The sequence below is a fragment of the Balaenoptera acutorostrata genome, chromosome 12 (genome assembly GCF_949987535.1).
Source record: "Balaenoptera acutorostrata chromosome 12, mBalAcu1.1, whole genome shotgun sequence".
NCBI classification, from domain to species: Eukaryota; Metazoa; Chordata; class Mammalia; order Artiodactyla; family Balaenopteridae; genus Balaenoptera; species Balaenoptera acutorostrata.
Window position 1 is genome coordinate 16570951 of NC_080075.1, and position 19397 is coordinate 16590347.

Here is a 19397-nt window from a genome sequence, read left to right on the forward strand (position 1 = left end):
CTAGAGGTTGGGACTGTGTGTTCAGGGAACTGAATGCCAATTGGGTAGATAAGATCACCCCACATAGTGAGAGCTTCATACTTTTGTATGTTATGCTTATTTCCCCAGGCCCTTCCTGATCTTGGGGTAACCTTGGCCTGGGTTGATGATGACATGGTTTTTGACTCTGACAGTCTGCACCATTTGGTTCTCAGGACTCTTTTATGTTTATCTTGGGTTTCTGGTGGCTCACTCACTCCTCAGGGGTGGTTTCCTGGTCCTTGGTGGTAACTTGGTGGTGGACAGCTTTCCTATCCCTGATACACTGGTCTTCTGTGAATGTCCCTCCTGGGTTAGCAGGAGGTCTGGGGTTCCAGTCTGAACTTGCTGTAGGGCAGAACTAGCTGACAGCTGTGGGCTGTAGAGCAAAGGGGAACCAAAGGCAGCATCTCAGACATAATGTAAATCCAGTGGAGGGTTTAGTAGCCTGGGTAGGAAGCAAAACCTAGAGCATGTTGACCAAAGAGGTTGAGCGGGAGAGGAAAGATCTTTGAGGCAATGATCTGTGGAAGGTGGGAGCCTTTCATATAGGGCTGGTGACTTGGGTAGGAACTGAAAGGCTGGCGATCTTTCCTACTTTTTCCTATTATTGTGGGCATCTTCATTCAGCAGAGGACTCTGTTTACACCTCCAGGACCCCACTGCTCTGCAAGCTGTAAAGGAACTCCCCCGCCTCCCCTCAAGAGACTACAGATTTTTGCCAGCATGGCATGATCTAATATCTAATTAATGATAGATCTCAAGTTTTGTATTTTAAAATTTATTATGCCTTCTCTTATGAGACGTCAAACAAGTTTTCAAGGGAGCTTGACATTTGTGACCCTACCAGAACCACCCTTACACCCAGGGACTGTATTGGGTCCCTTCGGCTCTCTCTTATTTCCAGGGTGCTCTCTGCCTTTTTGGGGCATCCTCTTTAGTGGAATCCTCCCTGTGGGTTGGTTAGCCATCACCTTCCTCTTTGTCCAAACGTTATAATCCCGATGTCCTAGGGCCAGACCTTCAGCCTCTGAGCCCCTGTTGATCTGGAAACATTTCTGCAAATAGTTTCCTGGTGTCCTTTCCTGCAAGCCTAGTGGAGGGAAACAGATGGGTCTTCTCCCTGACACCTCAGATGGTACCCAGATGGAGATGCAAGGGAGTGTGCACAGACCACCAAGTGTGAGGCTCCCCTCTGGCTGTTAATGTCAAGAGAACAGGGGACCCCCATTCCCAGGTATGTGCTTCCTTCCTCTGTTTTAATATAACATCTGTCTGCTCCCCCTGCCTCCCTCTCTCCCATCCCAGTTCTGGCTTGTCAGCCTAATGAAGTGACCTCAGCACTAACTGTCTTCTCCCTTCTGCCTTTAAGTACCATTCTACATGTTAATGCTCCTCTCAACAGGAGTGAGGTGAAGCGTTCTTGCCACTTGGTCCTCACCGGGCACCTGCAATGCCAGTTCGGTCTGACAGGGGCTGGGCAAATTATGGCTGCATAGGGTGCAAGCCTATCAGCTGCTGTCAGTAATGGGCACTTCAGTGAACTGCAGGCTATGGTGACATTCTAGGAAGGAGGGCTGAAAGGAATTGTTCCCTTCTGTTTGGAAATCACGAGATCCAGGTTATCCTTGGTAGCAAGATGGACCCTGCTTTTCTGGTGGGAAGAACATATTTCCACCATCATTTCAGTCTTTACCTGTTATTGGGAGAGAAATATGAACCAGCTGAGATCCTTCCCTAACCCCCATGAATGCTGATGTCTGGTTCGGAAGCTTGAGCTGTATGCCGGAAGTGACATAAGGATAACATAGGGACAATTGCACCAGAAGGAGGCAGTGAAGTGTGGGCTACTCAGAGCAGGGCAAAGAGCCCTGGGCTGCTTAATAAGAGATGAAGCCTCTAAGGCCAACCCAGACATCACTTGAGTAGCTTTAGCTACTGTCTTGGTCGGTTCAGGCTGCTCTAACAAAATACCACAGACTGTGTGGTTTATAAACAACAGAAATATTATTATTCATAGTTCTGGAGACTGGAAGGCTGAGACCAGGGTGTCAGCATGGTCCAGGTTGCAGACTGATGACTTCTCGCCATGTGCTCACATAGGTGAAGGCACTGGGGAGTTCTCTGGAGTCTCCTTTATAAGGGGCACTAATCCCATTCGCGAGGACTCTACCCCATGACCCAATCACCTCCCAAAGAACTGACCTCCTAATGCCATCACCTTGGGGATTAGGATTTCAACATATGAATTTTGGGGAAACATATCACATTCTTTTTGTCTCTGAGGTTCATAGGTCTTTGCAGCCTACTTCTAAGACCCTCTGAGGAGTTTTCACTTCTTGGCAGGGTTGGGGGGGCCAGAAATCTCTCTTAATTCCCATTTCTACCAAAACACATCAAACTCCAAGCTCTACTCACTTGTTATTCACCATGCTGGTGCAGGCAGCTGTTCTTTCCTAGGACGTAAGGCACTGGGGTCCTTTGTTCTTAAATCCCCCATATGTGTCTGGAACTTCTGCCCACTTCTTTTTATCTCCGCCCCCCCCCCACCCCAGCTCAGCACAGGACTGTGAGATCCACAGGAAGGTTTACACCTGTTTTTTCACTCTCTGACTTTAATTCTCCTTCAGCCAATCTAGTCTAGATTGGTAGGGACCCTGGCACTTCATATATTCTTTTTTATTTGAAGATGTTAACATTTCATGCTCTGTATTCTTTAGGGCTTAGGCCTGCAACTAAAACAACCCAAAAGTTTGCAAATAAAAAGCCATGACTTTTAAGTCTTTGCTACAATTTTCCAAAATTTATTTAGAAGTTCTAAAGCATTATGAACCTCTTATTTCTTTGTATTCTGGGTAATTCCTCCCAGGGGGTAACGCTTGTCACTGACTCAGGAGATGAAGATGAAAAATCTGGTAAGAAAGTGTGAAGGTGGGAGGCTGCAGGAAGAGCTAAATCAATCCCATTAGACAATGGGATACATATTAATTTTTTTTTTTTTTTTGGCTGTTCCTCACAGCATGCGGGATCTTAGTTCACTGACCAGGGATCAAACCCATGCTCCCTGCAGTGGAAGCACGAAGTCCTAACCACTGGACCACCAGGGAATTCCCATAATGTATTTCAGTACATTTTCCTCTGCTGGATACAAATATTCCATGTCAAAAACAACAGAGAATTCATAATCAGTTGTTATTAGCTACTTAATGTGAATTAGTTTCTCTTCTTTACAGAGGCTGAGTTCTAAAAGCAGGCTTGACAGGGGACAGTGGAGAGGTAGGTTTAGGATAAAGGCAGTGGAAAGACCAAGTGCAGTGGGAAGAAGGAGCAGCCGGGGGCATTTTATGGGCAGCGGAAGGCTGTGATGGAGGGTTAGGGCTTGGGGAGAGGGAAGAGGGATGGAGCGCCCAAGATGAGCTTCACATATTTCCCAATTATGCCAGAATTGGAGAAACCTGGGGTCAGCACATCCAGGCAGAGGAAGAGAGAGGTCTGTGTTCAGAGCCAGGTCAAGAATTGACTCAATGATTTGTAAAAGTACATAGGAGACAGACTTCTCAAATTTCCAGGTGACTCAAAGGGATGGAAGTAATTATGACCATGAAAGGGGATGCCCAGGTCCAGTGGGGAGATAGGCTATTCAGGAATATAGGAGAGAAGAATGGCCCTCATATGACCTGATCTCATTATGGCAGAGTGTTCTAGACTGGGGGATGGACAACTCTGTGGGGATGGGTGGGGGTTATCATTCTAAAATTAGAGCTTTTACATATAAAGTGAGACAAAGTAGAATCCTTTTATTGCACACGACTGAGAAAAACAGGTGGACATTGTCTTCATGTTCTCTTCAGTTTCCTACATGCTGTCTCCCTGCTCTGTTTTTGGAATGCCTCCCAAATCTTTGCTTTGATCCCGAGCATCAGAAAGTGTGACATTGCTTGCTAGGCATGGGAAAGAAGGATTCAGCTTTTTGCCTTGAAAGCTCCTTGTGTTCTGAGTTTTGGACTCTCTTTTTAGGGATATCTTCATTAAAAACCATTCAGTCACACGATGACAGTAGAGATATAATCTAAATTTATAAGCTAGGATGCATGGATGCATCCCAATGGGGGGAAAACATCTAATTTATGTTCGCGCATATATTTTTCTTTAGTTGGTGTTTGTGTTCTAAGTTTCTGGAGGCATCAAACATAGAAAAGCCCTGTAATTCCAGATGGGATTAATGCAGACAGTATTTCATTCAGGAAGTGAGACCACAAATAGGAGGAGGTACTTTTAGATGGCCTTTAAATTTTTTGAGATACCACTCAAGTGCCCGCAAAAACCCAAATCAACATTCTATTTGCATTCTTAATTTTCTCTGCACCTCATTTCTTTCCTGGATAGAGACCATTTTTCAGGCTGGACAGGAGAGAAAGAGCACCCATGAAAGGTGCAGACTTTTCCCTTTCATGTTACCTTCACCCTAGCTCTGAATTCTTCTGTTTTCTTCAAAGAAAATTTTCTTGGGTCCTAAACAGTGCTAAACAAAGCAATAGGGAAAATATGTAATCCTTTAGGATGGGTCTAAAACCTTTGTCTGGGAAGATGTGTCTATTTTGCCATTCTCCCTGGATATGCCTTTCTCAAGTCACAAAAGGGTTCTGTAGCATCACCCATGTCTTTTTCAATAATGCCAGATATTCTTCTGAGAGAGATCTCAAATGCTTCTGGGGATTCATTCATTCATCCAACGCGCTAATGGTGGCTATTATATACCACACACTAGGGAAATATGACCAGCTCACATTAAGTGACCACTAACCACGTGTCATAGTACTCTAAATACTTCACACATATTTTCTCATTTGGTCCTCTCCGCCTCGCCATGAGGCAGTTATCAGCAATATTCCCATTCATGTTACAGATGAGGAAGCTGGCGCCCCAGGAGGTAAAGTAACACAATCCGACAGTCAGAGACCGACCCATGATCAACAACCAGGCAGGCTGACTTCAAAATCCATGCTCTTAACTATTGAGCTGCAGGAGACCAAAGTTTTCTCTTCAAGTAGTTTATAATCTAGTAAGAAATGAAAGCTTACACTCTAAGGTAGACATGCTGAATCAAGGTGAGATGACACTTTGGTGGCATATTGGATGTGACATACGAAAAAGTATTAGCACAGAACATGGGCCAATTCATTAAAGGTTTATGGTTTACACAGGGAAAATTTAGGAGATAGGATATTCTTCCATCTGGAGAGTGAGATGGATATTTCCTTTCCTTACTTCTTCATCCTGGACATAGCAAGGATCTTTAATAGGCATGTGAAAATGTTTAGAATCAGAAATTTCAATTGGAGATTCAATTTGGGGGATAAGGGCAGTGACTATTGGACTATGTTTTTGGAAATATTTTGACCTGAGTGCTTTTGTGGGGTTGTTGCTTTTTCACTTTTACTATTTTCCCTGTTTAGATGCCTTCCTCCTGAGAGTCCCGTTTGAATCTGGAAAGCTCAGAGAAGACAAGAAAGCAGGCTACATAGTTGTGGTACTGAGTTCAAGGGTGAGATGCAAACTTTCAGACCTCCTAGTTTGTTTATCTTGGCTCAGGAAAGGAGGCAGTGATTTGGGGTAGAAGCTCTGTCCAGCAATGGAGAGTATGCATTTACCTGAAACATCTCTTGTGCTATAATTCTCAGGAACCAAGGTGAGGCGGAAGGAATGGATGAACCCAATGCCGATCTTTTCATATGAAAACATATGAAAATTAATTCTCTGCCTGAATAGCAAAGGTGTCACTAAATCATATTCTTAGAACATCCAAAATCCTGTTAACTTTATATTTTCCAATTAAATTTCATGTTAAGAATAACCTGGAGTTGTTTAGCTCTTTGTGTCCTAGATAAACCTATTATTTTGGGATAATTTTAGTCCTCTCAGTTTTTGCTTTTCTACATTCTGAAATTTGCATGAGTTAGAAATAAGCTATCTAAAAACACCTGCTTTCTTTGTACTTTTAGAAAGAAGAGATGATTAAGTTCTTTTCTAGTCTACTTTTAACTGTCTGAAGTTTAAGAAAACCATCTTCAGAAGATAGATCATCAAATTGAGGCCGTTCTTAGGGATCATGGCATTAAATGGTTCTAAGAATACTCAAAATGACAAAAATCCAAGGAATAAAAATAATGCTTAACTTTCATTTTACTGTTGAATCATTTGAACTATTAAAAGTGAGAAAATTTATTATAGTGCAACAGTTTATGTTTTCCCATTTCTAAAGAGATAAATAAATACAGAAATGGGACCATATTTCTCCAAAGATGAATGGCTTAAGACAACAGAGAGATTGTTCACTAAAAGCCATAATGAGTAGGGGCTAAAAATATAGCCACTTTACGATGTCTGCAATAGCTCTTCAGCTATCTGCACTTTATAGGATAGATGAGAAAGTGTCTTCACTTGCCCTGACTTATCCTGTATTCATTGCACTTACTCTATGTCTCAACACCACTTTTTGGTGTCCAATGTATTTCCTTTTATTTTTACAATGACCAAGAAGCAGGTTGGCTTGGAAGACTAATCTGAGTGTGAGGATGGGGGAAAAGGCAGGACCTGGTGTTATAGTTTTTACCAAAATGTCTATCTGACCCTAGAAGTGAAACTTTCAGTCATTTATTCTCATTTTTTAATCTCAATGTTGCCAGGCATCCTTATTAAGAATAAATATAGTAGTTTTATGAAATAGGAAAAGGACCGTGTCCACTAGTAGGATTACTCTCAGTTTGCATTTACATAGTCAGTTAAAGCTCCTTTCCATGGAAGGTGCTGCTGTATGCCCTACAGAGAGAAAGATGTTCATTTTTAGTCTCCTCTTACCCTGATTCAGAGACTCATGTAGGGCCTGAGAGGACTAACAGGATCATTAGCTGACATGAGTTTAAATGATAAATAAACCTCTGAAGAAGTGGAAAGCAGGAAGTCTCACAGTTCAGAAAGTAGAGGGCCTTCTAATCAGTTTGCTATTCTGTTTATTGAACTCATCAAAATTCAGAGGAAACTAGAATAAATTATTATAATCTCCTTTCACTACATAAATTCTTTTGATTGACCCTACATGATTCTCTGTAAAGAAGCAAACCAACCCGGTCAGTTCTGGTCTGGTGTTCATCTCACAAAAGGCCTCTGGGGCATCAGATGTTCTCATTGTAATGGGCCAGCCGAGCCCATGACCCAATGACTTTTCCCATTTTCCGGGAACTATTCTCTCCTCCTCATCTACAGGAGTCGGCTTCCAGCTCCATGTTGGTTTGGCATGACTCTTCTCCCTTGGGAAGGACTAGCTCTATCAGGAGTTGAAATTTGTCTCTAACTGGGAACATTCTTTTCCAGGATTTGGAATAGGGAGTGGGAGAGGGAGAGAGAGAGAATGAGAACAGACTGAAAACATGTAATGGTAGGGGCTGTGGAGTGGTCATGGTCCCCTACAGTCAACAGAGGGAAAGCTGAGAGAGTCGATCTGGCGTAAACAGTGAGAATAAAACAGCAGCAGCTTTTCACTTTGTTTTTTCTCCTTGGTTTTTGTGAGAATCCCTACATCCCTGTAATATTGCTCCAATGTATTTTACCTAGATTGAATTGGTTACTGTAACTTGCAATCAAAGGATCCTAACTAAAACAGTTAGTGGGAAGCAGCCGCATAGCACAGGGAGATCAGCTCTGTGCTTTGTGTCCACCTAGAGGGGTGGGATAAGGAGGGTGGGAGGGAGATGCAAGAGGGAGGGGATATGGGGATATATGTATACATATAGCTGATTCACTTTGTTATACAGCAGAAACTAACACAACGTTGTAATGCAATTATACTCCAATAAAGATGTTAAAAAAATTTGATGATTTATTTGGCTTGTGGATTTATTTCCAATAATTTAAAATAGAAACCTGAAAAATGGCTTGTATCCAATCTGATATGACATTACAACAGGAAAGTCAGGTACAGACTAAATAAGGCATAAAGTATGCTTTGGAGTTAATACAGAACAGATACCAGCCTCTTACCATCTTTAAGAAAGTGGGCATATCATTTAACCTCTCTGAGCCTTCATTTCCTTAACTTTAAAATGGAAATTATGGGTGTCTTATAAGATTATTGTTAAATTTAATGAGCTACAGTATGTAAGGCAGCTAGCTAGCAAAATGAAGGCACTCTCTCCTAGCTATAGAAAGTTTCTGCTGGGGAAAATCTATTAATTTGCCTTTTTTTTTTTGGTCCTGCTTAGTGTTGGTTCAGGAACTGGAGAGGACTGGAGGACTGAATCTAGGCATGGAGGAGTTATAGTGTCTCCAGAGAGATTCTGGATGGGTAGGGGGTGCAGATGGGCTGAGGATTTTTGAAGGGGAGAAGATAAAGGGAGTAGAGAGGGGCAAATACAAGCTTCACTTACACGATAGTTTTGATGATGACCTGAGATTCACAGTGACTGATGAAAAAGCTGCAGTAATTATACTACAGGGTGGTTCCCTTCTCACCAGTCTGGGATTCTGATGCATTTACATAAGATGCTGAATTTATAGTCAGCACCCATGTTTCACGGAGCCTCTTAAACAAGGGTTTCTCAGTCTCAGTGTTATTGCCATTTGGAGCCCACAGTTCTTTGTTGTGGGGGCTGGTCCATGAATTGTAGGGATGTTTAGCAGCATTTCTGTCCCTTATCCACCAGCTGTGACAACTAAAAATGTCACAAATGTCTGAAAACATTGCCAAATGGCCCTGTGGTGGGGCAAGATCACCCACACTTGAGAACCACTACTCTAAAACATCTTTTTTTTTAAAAAAAAAAAAAACAGATTGGTAACTCTGTTTTCATCAGGGACTCCAATCATAGAAAAAACAATCAGTAGAAATGGGACATTCCATCGCCAACCTCTTATTCCTAAAAACTTGGCCCTGATGGCATCACGAGCAACTTGTAAGAGGGCTGGATTTGGAACAATAAGACCTGAGTTCAGATCCTCTCGCTGCCTCCTGCCTGGTGAGGGACTTGCATGATAGCTGAGTTGAGGAAACCAAATACTCAGCTCTCTGATTCTGACTGATAACAGAGACATGAAGGGCACCAGCCATACTGCTATCAAAGTCTTGGGTTAATATGCAGGCTATTGCAAAATCACACCTAAATGCCTGGTCATGTGTGTGGGGGAATGTGGCTTAGATGGGGGTTTTCTCCACCTCTGCCCCCCCACCCAACCCTGGCCCCGGCCCTTTAAAAAGCTTTGGGACTCCGTGCATGGAGAGATCTGCCTAGGAGACTTTGAAACACACTTCCCCAGCCAGCAGTAGGCACTTCTCATACTCCCAATTTTTTTCCAGGGCACACTGAAAGCAGTGGGCCTCTTTCACCCACTGGGCAGAGGCTCCACTTACACATTTAACTGAAATGTTGGACCAACAAGCCTGCCAGTAGAGTGGTTCTTAACCCACCCACAGATGCCAGCCAAGAACCAGAGATTCAGTTCCACTCTGAGCTTGTGCAGAGGACCTCGCCCTGGCACCACCCCCTGGAGCTTCTGCCCAATCAGTGACCACTCTCACTAATTCTAGGAGCGCCTCCCCTGGGAGGCCGGAGTAAGAGGGATGGAACCTGGACTCTTCTTGCTTTGGGGAGGAGCGAGGGACTCTTGCGCAGAAATAGAAGGCAAACGAGGGCAAGTGTCCCCACTAAGACGATGCATCATTCTCCTTTGTCATCAGGGTATGTGCAAAGAAAATTAAAACAAAAGAGAAATGTATGGGACTTGGTTATCAGTAGTTATTAGTGCTATTTTAAAGAGGCATCTAGTGGTTTGTCTAGCTAAAAATCACCAGCCTTCAAATTCACGAAGGTCCTTCCTTTAATTCACCACTCCCCACCCACATCTTGGACTGCAGCAGAGATTATGTTGATTTGGCATCCAAGGCCCAGCAGGATCAACTGGTGATTAGAAAACGAATTGTCCAAGTCTCAGAGTGCGCTTGATCGGGAGTTATGAGGAGGAGCAGGGAGCTTATAAGTTAAGCCCACTCCTTTAAGTAGTGTATAAAATATTAACAAAGAAAAACAAACCGTTGGCTAAATCCTTATATAAGCTTGCACACTGAACACTATCTGTTTTGTATTGTTTTGCATTTGGAATGTTGTAGATGACTCCAGCTGACCCTTGAGTACTCACAGCACAGCCACAGTGGGCACAGGCAGACCTGCTTCTGGATTTCTTATGCCTACTTCTCATAGTTGCTTTTGACTGTCATTAGGGGCAGTAGCTCACTATTGTCAGAATTTATCACAAAATCCTTTAGATTTCCTGCTGAAAGTCAAGTATAGGCTAAGATACCAAATGACTAAACTTATTAGAATAGTCTCTAAAATAGGAGTAAACAGACTCTGTAATGAGGGCCTACGGCACATTTCTCTAAGTCATGAGTAGTGTTAGTTAATGGACTTTATAGTATCTTTTTAAAAAAAATTATTGGAATATAGTTGATTTATAATGTTGTGTTAAGTTCAGGTGTACAGCAAAGTGAATCAGTTACACATATACATATCTCTACTCTTTTTTAGATTCTTTTCCCATCTAGGCCACTACAGAGTATTGAGTAGAGTTCCCTGTGCTATATAGTAGGTCCTTATTAGTTATCTATTTTATATATAGTAGTGTGTATATGTCTATAATACATATTTTGAAAATTTATGACCTCTATCTTTTCTCACTCTCATTAAAAACAAAGAGATAAACATTATTTTGTTCTGAGTAGCTGACATTATAAATAACTGACTTTTATTAAACTTAGGTGAGAGAATACATACTGGTACCACCTAAGTTCAAACAATATTAGTTGGAAATAAAAATTTCTAGGAAGGGAATTCATTCTACTATTAGATTTCTTTGTTAGGAACCAAAGAATAACTCAGCAGTAAACAAAGAGTTGAGGCAGAATATATTAATACTGTATTTTGGAAAACAGTTGTTCAAAATATGTACATACACCTTTGTCAATTTAACTAAATAAATTGCTTAGCCCAGACAACTTAGTCTAGAAATCATGTACCCAAGATGTGCTTCTATGAACAGTGTTTTAAAATTAGCATTGTGTGTGTTTTTTTTTAAATTAATTAATTTATTTATTCATGGCTGTGTTGGGTCTTCTTTTCTGTGCGAGGGCTCCCTCTAGCTGCAGCAAGCGGGGGCCACTCTTCATCGCGGTGCGCAGGCCTCTCATCATCGCGGCGCGCAGGCCTCTCATCATCGCGGCCTCTCTTGTTGCGGAGCACAGGCTCCAGACGCGCAGGCTCAGTAGTTGTGGCTCACGGGCCCAGCTGCTCCGCGGCATGTGGGATCTTCCCAGACCAGGGCCCGAACCCGCGTCCCCTGCATTAGCAGGCAGATTCTCAACCACTGCGCCACCAGGGAAGCCCCAGCATTGTGTTTTAAAATTAGCACCTTTTAATAATATAAAGCTTCCTTTATCTAAAGCTAAAGGTCACTGAAAACACCTACAATGGGGACTACCACAAGTGAGGCAGGCAATTTTGGCATTTTATTGGGAGGGGAGAGAGCTATATCTGGAGAAATGTTTTCAGAAATTCATTTCAGGTTCAGACATCCCCAAAGGCTGATGGAGCCCAAGGTCTGTGCCCTTTACCTATAGGTTGCATTTCTAGTGTCCCTGGAAGAGAAACCTTCCTGAAAATCCATCTGGTCTATCTGGACAACCTCTCTTTTCCATTTGTCCCTATTGGGATTAGGAGGAATTTTTTCCCCTGTAATTTGGGATAGTCTGGGAAGTCAGCTTCTAACTTTGCTGGGTTGGGATGAGATAAGACGAAATAGTGTGGTGTTTCCTGGATCCAAATGCTGCTCAAACTTTTACCAGTTGTGTTACCTAGGGTGAGATTTTGAGGTAATGCATTTAAAGTGTTAACATAGTGCTGGACACATAGTAAGTACTCAGTAAACTATGTAATGTTTTGTAATTTTCAAATTACTATTTTTGACCCACAGTTCTTATTTATTTATGATTTACTAAAAGTATCTGACAATTGAATGTGTGTTCTCTCTCCCCAGTGCTATGTAATGTGGGGGTTGGGTGATTTGATGGGGATGCTGTGGCCTTCTGAGGCCTCCTCTCTCTTGTTCCCCCACCTGATGGGTTCACCCAAAGCAGATGAGAGACTTATCAAGTTGAGCCACTGTGAAGATGATGACCGTTTCATCTATACTTTTCTCAATACACTCTGACTGAGTCTTAGTTGACACCAAGATTGATGTGAGTGGTATTGAAAGGCCTCTTGGTCCCCAAATGCCTCTTCATTTTGTATCAATGTCTGAGATCCCCACTCTTCTGCCTAACAGCAAGGGAAGTTTTGCAGAAGCAAATACGAGTTTGACTAGTTTGTTCTTCCCTTTCAGAGGTGAGAAAACAGGCAGACTACTGAGCCCTCCTGTGTCCCAGCTCTTGGTACTATCATCAGAGATGGACCCCTGGGCAGGAAGGACCATGGACAGCTTTTAAGGTTTTTAAGTTTTCTCCTATATTACATGAGTGATTTCTACAGGAGTAAACAGGTAACATGCAAGCAATTTCTCAATGCCTCATGTTGAAATCCATGGAATCCCAGAACAATACTGGCCTCTGACTTTGATGGTTCGTATGTCATTCTCCACTTTAGCTGCAGAAGCAGCAGGTGGAGTGAAAAGAGCGTGTTTAGCGCAGCCAGATTTTGTTTTGGTTGTCAGCTAAATCAGAAGCCCCATCATTCTGGACTTGGCAGCTTGTTAGTAGAAAAGCCACCAGGAAGCTCTGAGTTGGTAATTTAGAGCACAGACTTATTCCCTGATACAGCTGCAGAGCAGCAGGTGGCTAGGACTTAAGCAAACACTAGCTTAAACAGATAGAATAAAGACATGGAGAACTTTTTTTTTTTTTTTTGCACATATCAATATGGCTAAGGATGTGAGAGTTCATTTCTTGTTCCACTGGATTTTCTTCTTATTAACTGGCTTAGCCACATATAAGAGAGAATTTCACTCAGTTCTATTCAACTTAATGAACATTTATTGAGCACCTACTGTGTGCCAGACACAGTGCTAGGTTTTGGGAATCTTTGTTCTCTAGTGTAGATTTTGGTGTGGAGTCAGATATGCATATAGATTCATAATAAAGGAACAAAGATATTCCTTCAGAGCACTGGTCGAGGAGTGACTCTGATCATGCAATGGGAAGAGCCTACTAGGAGAAAGGGAGCAGGAGGTAAAGGGTAAAGAGAACAGAAATGGATTGGAGAAGAGATTCAAGGCAGAGGGAATTGTCAGAGGAAAATCTGTAAGATAAGAAAGTGAGTGTGGGAGGAAATAAAAAAGGGATGTCTCAGTCTGATGGATATACTCATATTAAAAAATGCAAAGGGTCCTTTAGATTATCTCAACCAAATTGTCTGCTGTGGGAGGCCACAGACCATAGACACCCCAAACTACAAAGATATGCAGGAAACTTTTCTTGTTATATGAAGTATGGGGCGAACAGAAAGAAGAATTGTCAAAAGGAGATAGAGACTAAGGGAAGCTATGGAAATAAATTTAGAATAAAAAGAGTGTAAAAAGATAAATGAATCTAAAATGAATATAGGAAAATCAATAATTTTTATCTATACATCTAGTACTTCTTCAAAGATATAATGGGAAAATGTTATCCATAAGAGCAGCACAAATGTAAAATACCTAGGATTTACCTTAATCACAAATTTGGTGCAAAGCCTAGATAAAAAAAAAACTACAGAATGCTATAGAAGTTATTAAAAACAGGTTATTAAAAAGATTTGACTAAATGAATGAAAATGAAATGTTCATGAATGGGAACCCTCAATTTGTAAATATATTGTGGGTTCCCCAAGTTTTATAGGTTTAATGTGATTCCAATTAAATTCCAACAGGACTTTTTTCTTTTTTGAAATGTAGTTCTAAGAGTTCACTCATTAGAATAAATGGCCAAAAAATTAGGGAATTTTGAAAAAAAATGAGTGTTACCTTACTGGATAGTAAAATGCATTTTAAACCTAAAATACATAATATTTTATAATATTGAAGCAAAATACATATAAATCAATTGAATAGAAAAAAATAACAAAGCCCTGAAACAGGTATTTACATATAAGAATTTAGTATATGATTAAAAAGAGACTTCTAATTAAAATAAGGATTTGTTAATTTATGGTGCTGGGACAATTAACTATCTATATAGAAAAATTTTCCAGTTCTTATAGCACACAGTATACTAAAATACATTAATGTTAAAGAGTAAATGTAAAGTAATAAATCACATGAAGATTTTAAGAAAATACAGGTAATTATTTATGTTTGAGGGAAAATTTTTTTTTTTCAACATCAAAGCAAAGGTATAAATTATCACACAAAAGATTTGACTACCATGCTTATAATTAAATACAAAAAAGTAGTGAATAAAGTAAGTTAAGCAAAAAATAGAAAAGTATTTGTTATGTATAATTTAGAGGGTTAGATCTTTAATATATAAAAAAAGTTTTAACAGATCAATGTATAACAGCAGGGAAATGACAAAGAATATGATACACAATTGGCAAAAGATGGCAAACAAAAGGAATGCTGAGACTTTTTTGTTTTGCTTATCAAATCTGTAAAGAATTTTAAAAATACAATATTTGGTATTGATAAAGGTGAGGAAAGTAAAAATACTCTTTCAGTGTTAATGAGAATTTAAATACTTACATATAAAAAGTGATTTAATAATAGTCATTACAAGCTTTAAAAATGCTATGCTTACTCTGCTATTTTTTTGTAGGAATTTGTCTTAAGGAAATGATCAAGATTGTGTGCAAAGACTTATTGATGAATATGTTTACCCCAGTGGTTTTACAAATAATAGTCAATAATTAGAAATTACCCAAATCTCTGAAAATGGGACTGTCTAATAAATTTATATGATAGGATAAAATGAAGAGAGTTTAAGTAAGAAATCTGTTTGAGGAATCATACTGAGCCATTTCTTTACTGGAGGGCTGGGCAGAAAAGAATCAAAACACACAACAAAGCAAGGAAGAGAAACTTTGAGCTCCTTTATCACACCAGACATGGCAAATTCCAATGCATAGTTACAAAATGGGAGAACCTAAGACTATAATCGTGAGTACTGTTGGAGTCTGTTTGGTGTTGAATGAAATTATGTAACATGAAGTATTTTGTAATTCTCCCTAAATGCTAGACATTATATACTATTTTAACTATTATGTGAGGAAGCAGTTTCAGGTTGGAGAAATAAACTCTAGGTCATGAGATGTTTAGTGACTGGGTGACCTCAGTCCTGAAGCCTGAAATCATGAAGACACTTACTATTAAAAATTACAGAGTGGGGAAAAATATAGTCCATAAAAGACATTTAAGAGAAAACATCTTCACTCAGAATGTATTAACTAGACAACAGGAAGAGCTTACTGGGTCCATCTTGAAGTGTTAGAAAAATAAAAAGAGTAAAAACTAAAAAAAAAAAAAAAAAAAAAGTGTAGTTTATAAAAAAATCATGTTGTATAAAATTTTAATGACCATGGGAAAATATTCCTCCATTTACTTTCTGTTGAAGAAGAAAAAAGAGAATAAATTAGAACCATATTTGGGTATGATATCATGAATGAAAAATTTACAGTTGTGTACATATTTACAAATTTAATAACAGAAGCACATAGATCTATGTGTTAACAGTGATTATTGATGGGTGATAGGATTAGAGATTATTTTAATTTTATTCTTTGTAGTTTTCAAGTCTTCTACCAAGAACTTGAAATTGAAAAATAAAACATATACACTCCATTTTCAACAGCCTAATCTCAGTGCCTGGCACAGAGCATGCTTACTTCCCTGGTGGAGCAGTGGTTAAGAATCCACCCTCCAAAGAAGGGGACACGGGTTCGAGCTCTGGTCCAGGAGGATCCCACATGCCATGGAGCAACTAAGCCCCTGTGCCACAACTACTGAGCCTGTGCTCTAGAGCCCATGCTCCGCAACAAGAGAAGCCACTGCAATGAGAACCCCGTGTACAACAACAAAGAGTAGCCCTGCTCGGCACAACTAGAGAAAGCCCTCGCCCAGCAACAAAGACCCAATGCCACCAAAAATATAAATAAATTAATTTAAAAAAAAATTAGTAATTGGAGTGGGAAGTCCAGAAACAAGATTGTCAATGGCAGTGAGGATAGTGCCAGGACTGGGGTCCCCTTGATTCTTGATAGGCTGGAAGACGCAGAGACCCCATAGGACAGGGAGTGTGAACAATTTGTAAAACAGTCCAGGAATCACATCTTCTCCTCCCTGTTCTCTACTCTCCCCATCCCTCCCCACCCACTGTAGGGTTTGTAGGGTAACTAAAGGGCTGGTGAAACACAAACGGACTGAGCTATGGTGCTGTGCATTTGAAGACGTGCACCTCAGATTGGACTTGAATACATGTGCCCAGGACTCAAACCCAGCCAAAACCCAGATTGGGATTGAGCGGGCTGGGACTTGAACCCAGCCAGAATCCACTGTCTTTTTCTTTTTCTTTTTTTATTTTTTAACATCTTTATTAGAGTATAATTGTTTTGCAATGGTGTGTCAGTTTCTGCTTTATAACAGAGTGAATCAGTTATACATATACATATGTCCCCATATCTCTTCCCTCTAGCATCTCCCCCACCCCGCACCCTCCCTATCCCACCCCTCTAGGTGGTCACAAAGCACCGAGATGATCTCCCTGTGCTATGCAGCTGCTTCCCACTAGCTATCTATTTTACGTTTGGTAGTGTATATATGTCCATGCCACTCTCCCACTTTGTACCAGCTTACTCTTCCCCCTCCCCATATCCTCAAGTCCATTCTCTAGTAGATCTGCAATTTTATTCCCGTCTTGCCCCTAGGTTCTTCTGACCATTTTTTTTTTTTTTTTAGATTCCATATATAGGTGTTAGCATATGGTATCTGTTTTTGTCTTTCTGACTTACTTCCCTCTGTATGATAGTCTCTAGGTCCATCCACCTCACTACAAGTAATGCAGTTTTGCTCCTTTTTATGGCTGAGTAATATTCCATTGTATATATGTGCCACATCTTCTTTATCCATTCATCTGTTTATGGATGCTTAGGTTGCTTCCATGTCCTGGCTATTGTAAATAGAGCTGCAATGAACATTTTGGTACATGACTCTTTTTGAATTATGGTTTTCTCAGGGTATATGCCCAGTAGTGGGATAGCTGGGTCATATGGTAGTTCTATTTGTAGTTTTTTAAGGAACCTCCATACTGTTCTCCATAGTGGCTGTATCAATTTACATTCCCACCAACAGTGCAAGAGGGTTCCCTTTTCTCCACACCCTCTCCAACATTTATTGTTTGTAGATTTTTTGATAATGGCCATTCTGACCAGTGTGTGATGATATCTCATTGCAGTTTTGATTTGCATTTCTCTAATGATTAATGATGTTGAGCATTCTTTCATGTGTTTGTTGGCAATCTGTATATCTTCTATGGAGAAATGTCTATTTAGGTCTTCTGCCCATTTTTGGATTGGGTTGTTTGTTTTTTTGATACTGAGCTGCATGAGTTGCTTATATGTTTTGGAGATTAATCCTTTGTCAGTTGCTTCATTTGCAAATACTTTTTCCCATTCTGAGGGTTGTCTTTTCATCTTGTTTATGCTTTCCTTTGCCGGGCAAAAGCTTTTAAGTTTCATTAGGTCTCATTTGTTTATTTTTGTTTTTATTTCCATTTCTCTAGGGTCAAAAAAGACCTTGCTGTGATGTATGTCATAGAGTGTTCTGCCTATGTTTTCCTCTAAGAGTTTGATGGTGTCTGGCCTTACATTTAGGTCTTTAATCCATTTTTAGTTTATTTTTGTGTATGGTGTTAGGAAGTGTTCTAATTTCATTCTTTTACATGTAGCTGTCCAGTTTTCCCAGCACCATTTATTGAAGAGGCTGTCTTTTCTCCACTGTATATTCTTGCCTCCTTTATCAAAGATAAGGTGACCATATGTGCATGGGTTTATCTCTGGGCTTTGTATCGTGTTCCATTGATCTATATTTCTGTTTCTGTGCCAGTACCATACTGTCTTGATTACTGTAGCTTTGTAGTATAGTCTGAAGTCAGGGACCCTGATTCCTCCTGCTCCGTTTTTCTTTCTCAAGATTACTTTGGTTATTAGGGGTCTTTTGTGTTTCCATATAAATTGTGAAATTTTTTGTTCTAGTTCTGTGAAAAATGCCATTGGTAGTTTGATAGGGATTGCATTGAATCTGTAGATTGCTTTGGGTAGTAGAGTCATTTTCACAATATTGAGTCTTCCAATCCAAGAACATGGTATATCTCTCCATCTATTTGTATCATCTTGAATTTCTTTCATCAGTGTCTTATAATTTTCTGCATACGGGTCTTTTGTCTCCATAGGTAGGTTTATTCCTAGATATTTTATTCTTTTTGTTGCAGTGGTAAATGGGAGTGTTTTCTTAATTTCACATTCAGATTTTTCACCATTAGTGTATAGGAATGCAAGAGATTTCTGTGCATTAATTTTGCATCCTGATACTTTACCAAATTCATTGATTAGCTCTAGTAGTTTTCTGGTAGCATCTTTAGGATTCTCTACATAGAGTATCATGTCATCTGCAAACAGTGACAGCTTTATTTCTTCTTTTCCGATTTGGATTCCTTTTATTTCTTTTTCTTGTCTGATTGCTGTGGCTAAAACTTCCAAGCCTATGTTGAATAATAGTGGTGAGAATGGGCTACCTTGTCTTGTTCCCGATCTTAGTGGAAATGGTTTCAGTTTTCCACCATTGAGGACGATGCTGGCTGTGGGTTTGTCATATATGGCCTTTATTATGTTGAGGAAAGTTCCCTGTATGCCTACTTTCTGGAGGGTTTTTTATCATATATCGGTGTTGAATTTTGTCGAAAGCTTTCTCTGCATCTATTGAGATGATCATATAGTTTTTCTCCTTCAATTTGTTAATATGGTGTATCATTTGCATATATTGAAGAATCCTTGCATTCCTGGGATAAACCCCACTTGATCATGGTGTATGTTCCTTTTAATGTGCTGTTGGGTTCTGTTTGCTAGTATTTCATTGAGGATTTTTGCATCTATATTCATCCGTGATATTGGCCTGCAGTTTTCTTTCTTTGGGATGCCTTTGTCTGGTTTTGGTATCAGAGTGATGGTGGCCTCGTAGAATGAGTTTGGGAGTGTTCCTCCTTCTGCTATATTTTGGAAGAGTTTGAGAAGGATAGGTATTAGCTCTTCTCTAAATGTTTGATAGAATTTGCCTGTGAAGCCGTCTGGTCCTGGGCTTGTGTTTGTTTGAAGATT